A 9,028-nucleotide genomic window follows, 5' to 3' on the forward strand; every position below is an offset into this window, starting at 1 on the left:
CCATCTAAACCAATCACTGGAGAGAAACATTGTTATAATTTGATGTATATCCTATTCTATTAGTCTTTTCATGACATGTACATACAGAGGGGGAGAAGGGTGTATATTTTGAGTTATTGGTACTTTGATGGTAGCGTGGTGGGATAACATACTTTTGAAGAGGTGTGAACCTGTAGTCCCAAAACATATACAGATGTAAACCAGTTACTACAGAAAAAGACACTTTTAAAAAATACAAAATTGCAGTTACAAGAAAAAGTAAGCACTAGGGATGTAATGTACAACATGATGTCTCTAGCTAACACTGCTGTATCAGGAAAGTTTTTCCCCTTAAATTTTACTGACTTGCCACTCATTTACATAACTGGTTTTACACAGACTCAGACACTGTATTGTTATTTTCCCCACAGATTCATGCTTCCTGGAGCCTGCTGTTGTCCCACCCTGACTGGGCTAAAAGTCTCTAGACTTTTTTCCTGCATTGGAAACCTCCTGAACCCCATGTGTTCTTTTTCTTGGGTTCCATGCTTGTTCGGTCACATGTTACCTCCAGTTTCCTGAGGAAAAAACACTTGAGAAGTAGATTTTTTGAGACTTGAATGTTAAAAAATGCTTTTAAATGGCATAGAATTGATGGTTCAACTGGAATTGGATATTGGATGTCTCTAGATATCTAGAAATGGAGTTAGACATTGGATATCATTTTCCTGTTGAATTTTTTGTTTCATTAGCTTCTAACTTCCAACGTAATGAGAAGTCCCATTCCCCTTGTGTGTGATCTGACTTCCTCTCGAAGTCTTAGCTGGTTTGTCCATTATTGGGCTAAGTATTTGATTGTGTTAGTTTCATTCACGATACTCATTCCTGTCAGTAAACTTGATTTTTATTTTTTATTTTTATTTATTTTTTGATTTATTTATTTATGCATACAAGAGCTGGGACACAGGCCAGAGATGTGGGGGGTGAAGAGGACTCACCAGAGACAGTGGGGAACAGAACAGGCAGACTGTCCGAAGTACACTGCTGAGGGAAGCAGTGGGCGAGTCAGGAGAGGTCTGCTGCGCCATGTGGGTTGCTCCCTGGCCAGTCAGGGGATTAAACTCATGCTGCAGAGACTGTGGATCACTTCATAGTGTGGTACTTAATCCCTTATGCCACCAGGGAGGCCCTAAACTTGATTTTTAATTTTTTTTTTTTTTTTTTTTTTTTGTGGGACCCTCACCGGCGGCCGGGGAACGAACCAGCTCTGCAGAGGCTGCGGGCAGCCTTGCAGCCCAGTGCTCAACCACTGCGCCACCAGGGGAGGCCCTCTAAACTTGATTTTTAAAACATCTCAGCAGTTATTTTTAATTTCCTTTCTTCTGTTTGCTCCTTAATTATGGTATTTTCTTCTCTTTTCATAATGTAATTTCCTTCTAAGGAAAATTTAATTTTTTTTTCCAAATAGTTTGTTGTTGTTGTTTTTTTAAAGATTTATTTCTTTGTTTATACAAGCACTGGGTACAGTCAGAAGCGCGGGAGGGTGAGAGAATTCACCAGAGCCAGAGCAGGGAGCAGAGCAGGCAGAAGGACCGAAGTACACTGCTGAGAGGAGCAGCGGGCGGCAGGAGAGGTCTGCGCACAATGGGACCCTCCTCCGGGGGGCCGGGGAGCAACTGGGGATTGAACCGGCGCTGCAGAGACTGCGGGCAGCTTCGCAACCCAGCGCTCAACCGCTGCGTCACCGGGGAGGCCCGGAAAATTTAATTTTTTAATTTTCCTCTGTTCCTTCCATTATATCTAATTCCCTTTTAAATCCTCACTTTCAGTTTGCTTTCATCTTTTTCTATAAAGATTTCAAATGTTGAGTGGCCTTCGCAGTTCATTTATATTTAAGAATGAGACCCCCCCCCCCCAAAAGCTGCTTAGAACCCATCCACTGGTCACCTAAGATGTGTGTTTGCCACACCCACCCTTGCATGTGGGATGGAGGAGGTGAGATACCACTTTCATGTGTGCTGAGCAGGCAGGCAGCGGGGCTTCTGACAGTCGGCTGAGATGAGGGCTCTATTACAAACTAGTTTAGAGTTTCTTAGCACCAGAACCTTGAAGTACTCTACTGCAGCCTGAGCTTAAATCAGGGAGAGGGTGTGATTCTAGAGATCAACAACAGGTTTGGAGTTGTCACTGTTATTTCCTTTCATAGATTGTTAAAAACATTCCTCTTCCAAAAGCCATATGAAGTAGGTGGCAATAAATAAATTTATGTGGAGAATGTTTAAGCCAAGAAGAGAATGGAGTAGGGAAAGAAGTGCTCCACCTAGGGATGGAATTGTCACTGTAGGCCATAGTCCACTCTGCTGGCCCTGGGGTTCCCCCACCAAAGAAGAAGGTGTGAGGGGAATAAAAAAGGTTGGGGGAAAGGGGAGAGTGAATTCGAGACAGTCTTCATCGTTCATGAGGAAGTATACCTGATGCTAAATATTTCGAGAAGTGTTTTCCCATAGGACGTGTACGAGGACATTCACTGCCAGATGATGTGGCAAATGTAGAGGCAACTTTTCAAGGGGCCTTTCCCGAGACCTGGTAGAATCTAGTTGTGCCATTCAAAGGTCTCAGGTGTGTGGCAACCCTCTCCTGGGCATCTCCCACTAGGACTGTTAGCAAGCCCATGTGTGCGCTCACGGCCTTTCCAGAATCTGAGTGAGAACCTGGAGATTACACGTGAGAACTGTGTTTCAGCTGCCCGGGCTCCCCATCTGTCCTGTCTGCCTGCCTGGCACAGACCAGCCTTTCTGCAGCTCAGGGTTTGGGGAGGAAGGAGGCAGCTGGAAGGTAGCAGGAGGCCCCTCAGACCCAGAACCTGGCAGGGCAGGGGAGGGTTCTGGAGGTATCTGCATACCTCTTTTGTTTCTTCCCTGAGGCACGCACAGACAGGGCAGCAGGTTGCAACCAACTGAAAGCCGAGCTCTGTGCTGTAGGATGTAGGTAGCTAGAGGAAAGTGCCTGGTTCTTAGGAAAGTCAAGGAACTTGGCAGGTGTTGGCATCAGTGCGCCAGGCTTGACCACATTTGGGGCCCCCCCCGGCAGCCTCTCAGCAGTCCTTGTGGGTGCACGAGGCAGAGACACTGGAATCTTCCAGTAACTGCCCCGGGCACTGGCCTCTTGGGAGGAGTGCCTGCAGTCTTCTATACCAGGCATGGTTCCAAATCGCAACAGTACTACTCGTTCACTAATTCAACCCTCTGGTGAAAGTTACTACTATTCCTATTTGGCTAATGACGAACGGTGCCCCAGACTTCACAGGTGAGGTTGGTGCATAGGGGGCAGTTTGGGGATGGGGAGCCCGCAGGAGGCAGCTGCAGCTCCCTTTCGAGGGTCAGAGGATGCCACCTAGAACAGAGGACTCATCCTGGAGGCCCTGTCAGAGGCAACAGTGGTGTGAGTAGTGTTTTAAGGGGAGAGACCCTTACGCAGAGGCCAGGGGGAGAGTACAGTGTGTTGGTGGAACTGAAGCAACTTCCCTATGTCTGGAGAGGTGAGAGGGAGGGAAGAAACAAAAGAGGTATGCAGATAGCAGCGCCTTGTAAAGGGCCTCAAAAGTGAAATCAGAGAGCTGGGTTTAACCTTGAAGGGAGGGGAGAGACGATGGGTACCTTTCCAAGGGCTATCATTGCCTACCCCAAGTAGGGCCTTCCCTGAAGAGCCACCTGGGTTGCACTGTCCTCACAGAGAGGGCTGAGGGAGTCTGCTCAGGCTGCCAGAACAAAATGCCTCCAACAAGGGTGTGTGGACAACAGGAATTTTTCTAACAGTTTTCCTTGTCTTGAAGAGTGGCATTTTCACTGTGCCCTACATGGCTGTCCCTCTGTGTTTAGGTCTAAATTTACTCTATTAAGGACACTAATCAGACTGGACTAGGGCCTACGTAACATCTCATTTTACTTGTTATTTTTTTTTAAAGATTATTTATACATACAAGAACTGGGGTGCAGGCCAGAGTTGTGGGGGGGGGGCGGTGAGAGGATTCACCAGAGACAGAGTGGAGAACAGAACAGGCAGATTGAAATACACTGCTGAGGGGAGCAGTGGGTGAGCCAGGAGAGGTCTGCTGTGCCATGTGGGTAGCCTCCTGGCTGGGGATTGAACTCATGCTGCAGTGGCTGTGGAGAGCTTCATAGGTTGCGTCTTAACCCCTTACACCACCAGGGAGGCCCCCAAAATAAGTTTAAATTAAAAACCAATTTCTAAATTCTGACCTCTTTTATCCTCCATATGGTCACTGTTCTAGAGGGAGGGGCCAATCTAAAACCTCCCATGTAGCTGGCTTACTCCTTTCCTCTCCCCACAGCAGCCAGAGGGACTCTCCACTCAGCTCATGGGCAGCTTCCCACCTCCTGGGGCATAAGTCCAAGGCCTCACAGCCTCCCAGGCACAGCACAGCCTGAGCCATTCCTCCTGGAGACTGACCTTGGAACCCGGTAACTTGCATGAAGACATGCCACCCTTCATGGGGCCTTTGTACCCCTCTTCCATCTGCCCAGCCCCTCCTTAACTCCCTCAGGCCTCAGCCCGATACTAGCACCTCGGCAGACCCGCCCCAAACTGCAACTCCTTCCTCGTACTACTGCTTGCCCATGCCTGCCCAGGGTACATTTTCTTACTGTCTTTCACTTCCCTTGCCTGGACTAGGAGCTCAACTAGGTTGGGGCCTGGCCATAAATAGGTGCTGTGTGGACAGTGACTCCACTGCAGAGATGTGGCATCTTGCAGAATTCTTACAGAATTCTAACAAGGGCCAGTTCTGAGTACCGGTCCACCAGGTTCCTGGTACCTCAACCAATGGCCCATCTTCGCTGTGACCCATGGCTAATACAAAGGTATAACATGAACATGTGATGAGTAACCTGGAAGGTGTAGTTGGAGCAGGGGTGCCTTTCCCCTGGGGATTATGATGCCTTAATAAAAGGACATGTGACAGCAGCAAGTGCCTGCTGAGGACAGAGAGGTATGGGCAGGGCCGGGTATGCTGGGCTTCCTGCCCACCATAAGGAGAAAAGGCACAGACCCTGAAACCATGAGGCCAAGCTTGCAGGGGCCCCAGTGTGAGCATGGACAGAGGGCTGGCTGGATTTCTGCAGCCATCACAGTTGCTCTTGGTTTACCTCTGAGCACCCTACTGGGGACTGAATCATGTAACGCAGAATTCTTATGTTGCGGGCTTAATTCCTAGTAACCCAGAATGTGACTGTATTTGGAGAAAGTTGTCAAAAGAGTGCTTAGGTTAAAATGAGGCCGTTAGGGGCCTCCCTGGTGGCGCAAGGGGTTGAGACACAACCTCTGAGGCTATCCGCAGCCACTGCAGCGTGAGTTCGATCCCCGGCCAGGGAGCTGCCCACATGGCACAGCAGACCTTTCCTGACTCACCCGCTGCTCCCCTCAGCAGTGTATTTCAGTCAATCTGCCTGTTCTGTTCCCTACTCTGTCTCTGGTGAATCCTCTCACCCACAACAACTCTGGCCTGTACCCCAGTTCTTGTATGCATAAATAAATAAATCTTTAAAAAAATAAACAAAACTTATTTTGGGCCTCCCTGGTGGCACAGGTGGTTGTGCAGCGCTGTGAGGCTGTCCGCAGCCTCTGCAGTGCGGGTTCGATCCCGGCAGGCCAGGGTGTGGTAGACCTCTCCTGTCTTGCCCGCTCCCCCCCTCAGCAGTGTATTTAAGTCAGCCTGCCTGTTCTGTGCCCCACTCTGTCTCTGGTGAATCCTTTCACCTCCTTCACCCGCAACTCTGGCCTGTACCCCAGTTCTTGTATGCATAAATAAGGAAATCTTTAAAAAAAAAAAACTTATTTAGCAGATGCTTCTGCCACTCACTCTGTGCCCGCAGTGTTCTAAGTGCTTTGTAAATATCAACTCATATACTCTTTGGAACTATTTAAGTTCTGATGAGGTAAATGGCATCTCCATTTACAAAAAAGGTAGGACAGATAAGGCAATCATTTGTAATGGAAGAAACCCCAAGATGTGGAGACAAGCTCAGGAAGGGTGGGAGAGGACAAGGACGCAGGATATAGACAGCAAGGTTTCCAGTTTCCAGGGCAACAGCTGGGGGTGGGAGCAGACAGCACTGGGGAGCAGCATAGCTCTGTGAACTGGTGGGGGTGTGAAATGAGTTGTGAACCTCAAGTGGGAGTTGGGTACCACTGTGTAGAGATGACTCAACCCCATGACCCAGGATGAGATCTCTGGGGGAAAGGTGCCAGGGGTACCAGCATGAAGGTGAGCAAGGGCCACCAGAGCTGTTTCCCTGAGGGGCTATGATGAAAGACAGCAATGTCGAAATGTTGGTTTCCTCCCCAAGTGGGTAGAGGGGAGACCCCATGTAGGGCAGTGGTTTCAACCAGACACATAGGAACCTCCTGCCTTCCTTGGAGGGTAGCTTTCACCTTTGGTGTATATTGTTGTGCTTTTCTTCCAATTACAGACATTTATTTTTCTTCTCATGAAAGTAACAAATGTTGGTCATACAAAACCAACTACAATACATAAGCAAAAACAAAGCAAAGAAGAAAGCCGATCATATGACTTTCAGATGACTGAAAATTTCAGATAACTAACAATTAAAACAGTCCTAATAAATAAGAGCTATGATAGGAATTGGTCAAATAGGCTCAATAAAGCTAGTAGTCAAGTAAGGTCATGATCAGGCAGCAATTCAGGGGCAGCTCTTCCACCTATAGGGAATAGTATTGAAAAGTATTATTTGTTACTTACAAGCTGACCATAGATCTGAGGCCTACAGCAGGGGAGGGCAGAAGGAGGGGTCACAACAGGGGAGGGAAGAGCATAGGGACTGTGGTGATGAATCAACGGGGCTTTGGTGGTGGGGAACTATAGGGACTACACCCAAGGGGAGAAATCAAATACCGTCCAAAAATTAACAACGATGTCAGAAGTAAGAAAGTTTGGTTTGTTTACAGGACTGAAATGGAGTTCACTTTTGCTGTAATGGGAGAATGGCAAGATGCTGGGAGGTGGGCAGCCCAGATACTGGGGATTTTGTATGCCATCCAGAAGAACTGGGGATTTTGGATTTTAGTCCAGTTGTTAGTTTAATGGGGATTTTTGTTGCTGCTGTTGCTTAAGAGTCATCTAATCCTTTTGATCGAATAGTAGCTTACATGGAATCGCCTCCATTATTTGATTTATCATAAATTACTTAAAATTTTTCTACTATTGGGCAAAACGTTTCAAAGAAAAAAAGGGGGGTCTGCGCAACAGGCATGTCTTTTTATAATTGTTCTTTCTATTGTTTGACTGGCCATGGCTGGCTTTGCCAGCTTCCTCTGAGCTAGAGATGAGCGAATGTGTGAGGAAGCCACCAAGGTGCCAGCTGTGGAATCCAGGTGCTGCCTTTTTGTGGGTTCATTTTAAAAATCTCAACACTTTGGGCCTCCCCGGTGGCGCAGTGATTGAGCGCTGGGTTGCGAAGCTGCCCGCAGCCTCTGCCGGCGCCGGTTCGATCCCCCGGCGCCGGTTCGATCCCCGGCTGCTCCTGGGCCATCGGAGGAGGGTCCCACATGGCGCGCAGACCTCTCCTGCCGCCCGCTGCTCCCCTCAGCAGTGTACTTCAGTCCTTCTGCCTGCTCTGCTCCCCGCTCTGGCTCTGGTGAATTCTCTCACCCTCCCACGCTTCTGACTGTACCCAGTGCATGTATAAACCAACCAAACAAACAAACAAATAAATGAAAACATGCCTCTATTAAGAAAAAAAAAAAAAAAATCTCAACACTTTTTGTTTGCAGATTTCCACGAATTTATAAGTTTCACAAATTCCTAATATTCATAAATGTTTGGGAAAATGTAATAGGTCCTTTATAATCAACTGTAATTTTAAAGATATCAAAACATTAAGAAATCTTTCAGGTGGTGGGGGTGGTCGTGCCAACACTGCCCTCTGCCTTCTGTTCTGTGCTGTCCTAATGGACACCTGGGAAACAAACATTGCCAGGCAGGGAGGAGGCTGCTAGAGACGGAGGCTCCCGGAGGGAGGATTTTGAACCTGAGAGGGAGGATTTTGAAGCTGAGTCCTCAATAACAGCAGAAATAAGCCAAAACAACTGAGTGTGAAGAAATGTACGTGCTCTTGGCAAGGGGGTCCAGCTGAGCAAAAGGGTGGAAGACCAAGTTCTTGGAGCTTCCCAGTGGACTTGGAGTCACCCAGGCTACAAGGGCTTCTGTTACCATGGCTACAGTTGCCCAACCTGTCTCCATGCCCCTGTCTCCAACCTTCAGGCCACCAAGTGAAAGGATAAGATGCTCAGGTTTCATAAGAGGCATAATTTCCCCTGCTTTCGCCATGGAGATTTCCCTGATCTGGGTGTACTAGGGGTAGGGGTTGGTAGGGTGGATCAGGCTGTACCAGAGATGACCCCCCTGCCATGTGCATTACCAGAAGTGCCCATCAGCTCCTGTTCCAGGGCTCGTCTGCAGAAGAGTAATTGGCGAGAGGCACAGTTAGGGGGGAGTTAAACTAGATGTCATGGCTAGTTAAACTAGACAACCAGCCTCTCTCCTAAACTCAGGAGGAGTCAGGGGCCACTGCACTGCCACTGCCTAGGGACCTGTCACCTCTGAGCCTCATTTCTCTATCTGCAAAACAGGATCAAGATGACTTCCCTAGCGGGGAATGGTGGAGGTCTTGGGGATGCTGCAAGGCAGGGGAGGAGAGCACGAAAGTTAAGCCTGGAGGGAGAAGTAAGCACATTAGACTCCAGAGGAAAAGCACCTGTCTAGATAGTGCTGACTAAAAGCACCTACCTTAGTACCCTGCAAGAGGGCATTTGCCAGCACATACTCTCCAGGAGCCACAGGGGATATTAAAAGGAGCAAAACAAATTTAATATGCTTGATTGAATCCAAGATTTTCAAATTATTTTAATATCAATGTCAAGATTATCAATGAGATGTGTGTTTTACAATGGGCCTCATGCTACTGAAATAGTCACTTTCAGGTGCTTGGCGCCCTCTTCAGGACCATGCTTC

Source organism: Talpa occidentalis, unplaced genomic scaffold (genome assembly GCF_014898055.3).
Source record: "Talpa occidentalis isolate TD23 unplaced genomic scaffold, MPIMG_talOcc4v2.1 talOcc4.8, whole genome shotgun sequence".
NCBI classification, from domain to species: domain Eukaryota; kingdom Metazoa; phylum Chordata; class Mammalia; order Eulipotyphla; family Talpidae; genus Talpa; species Talpa occidentalis.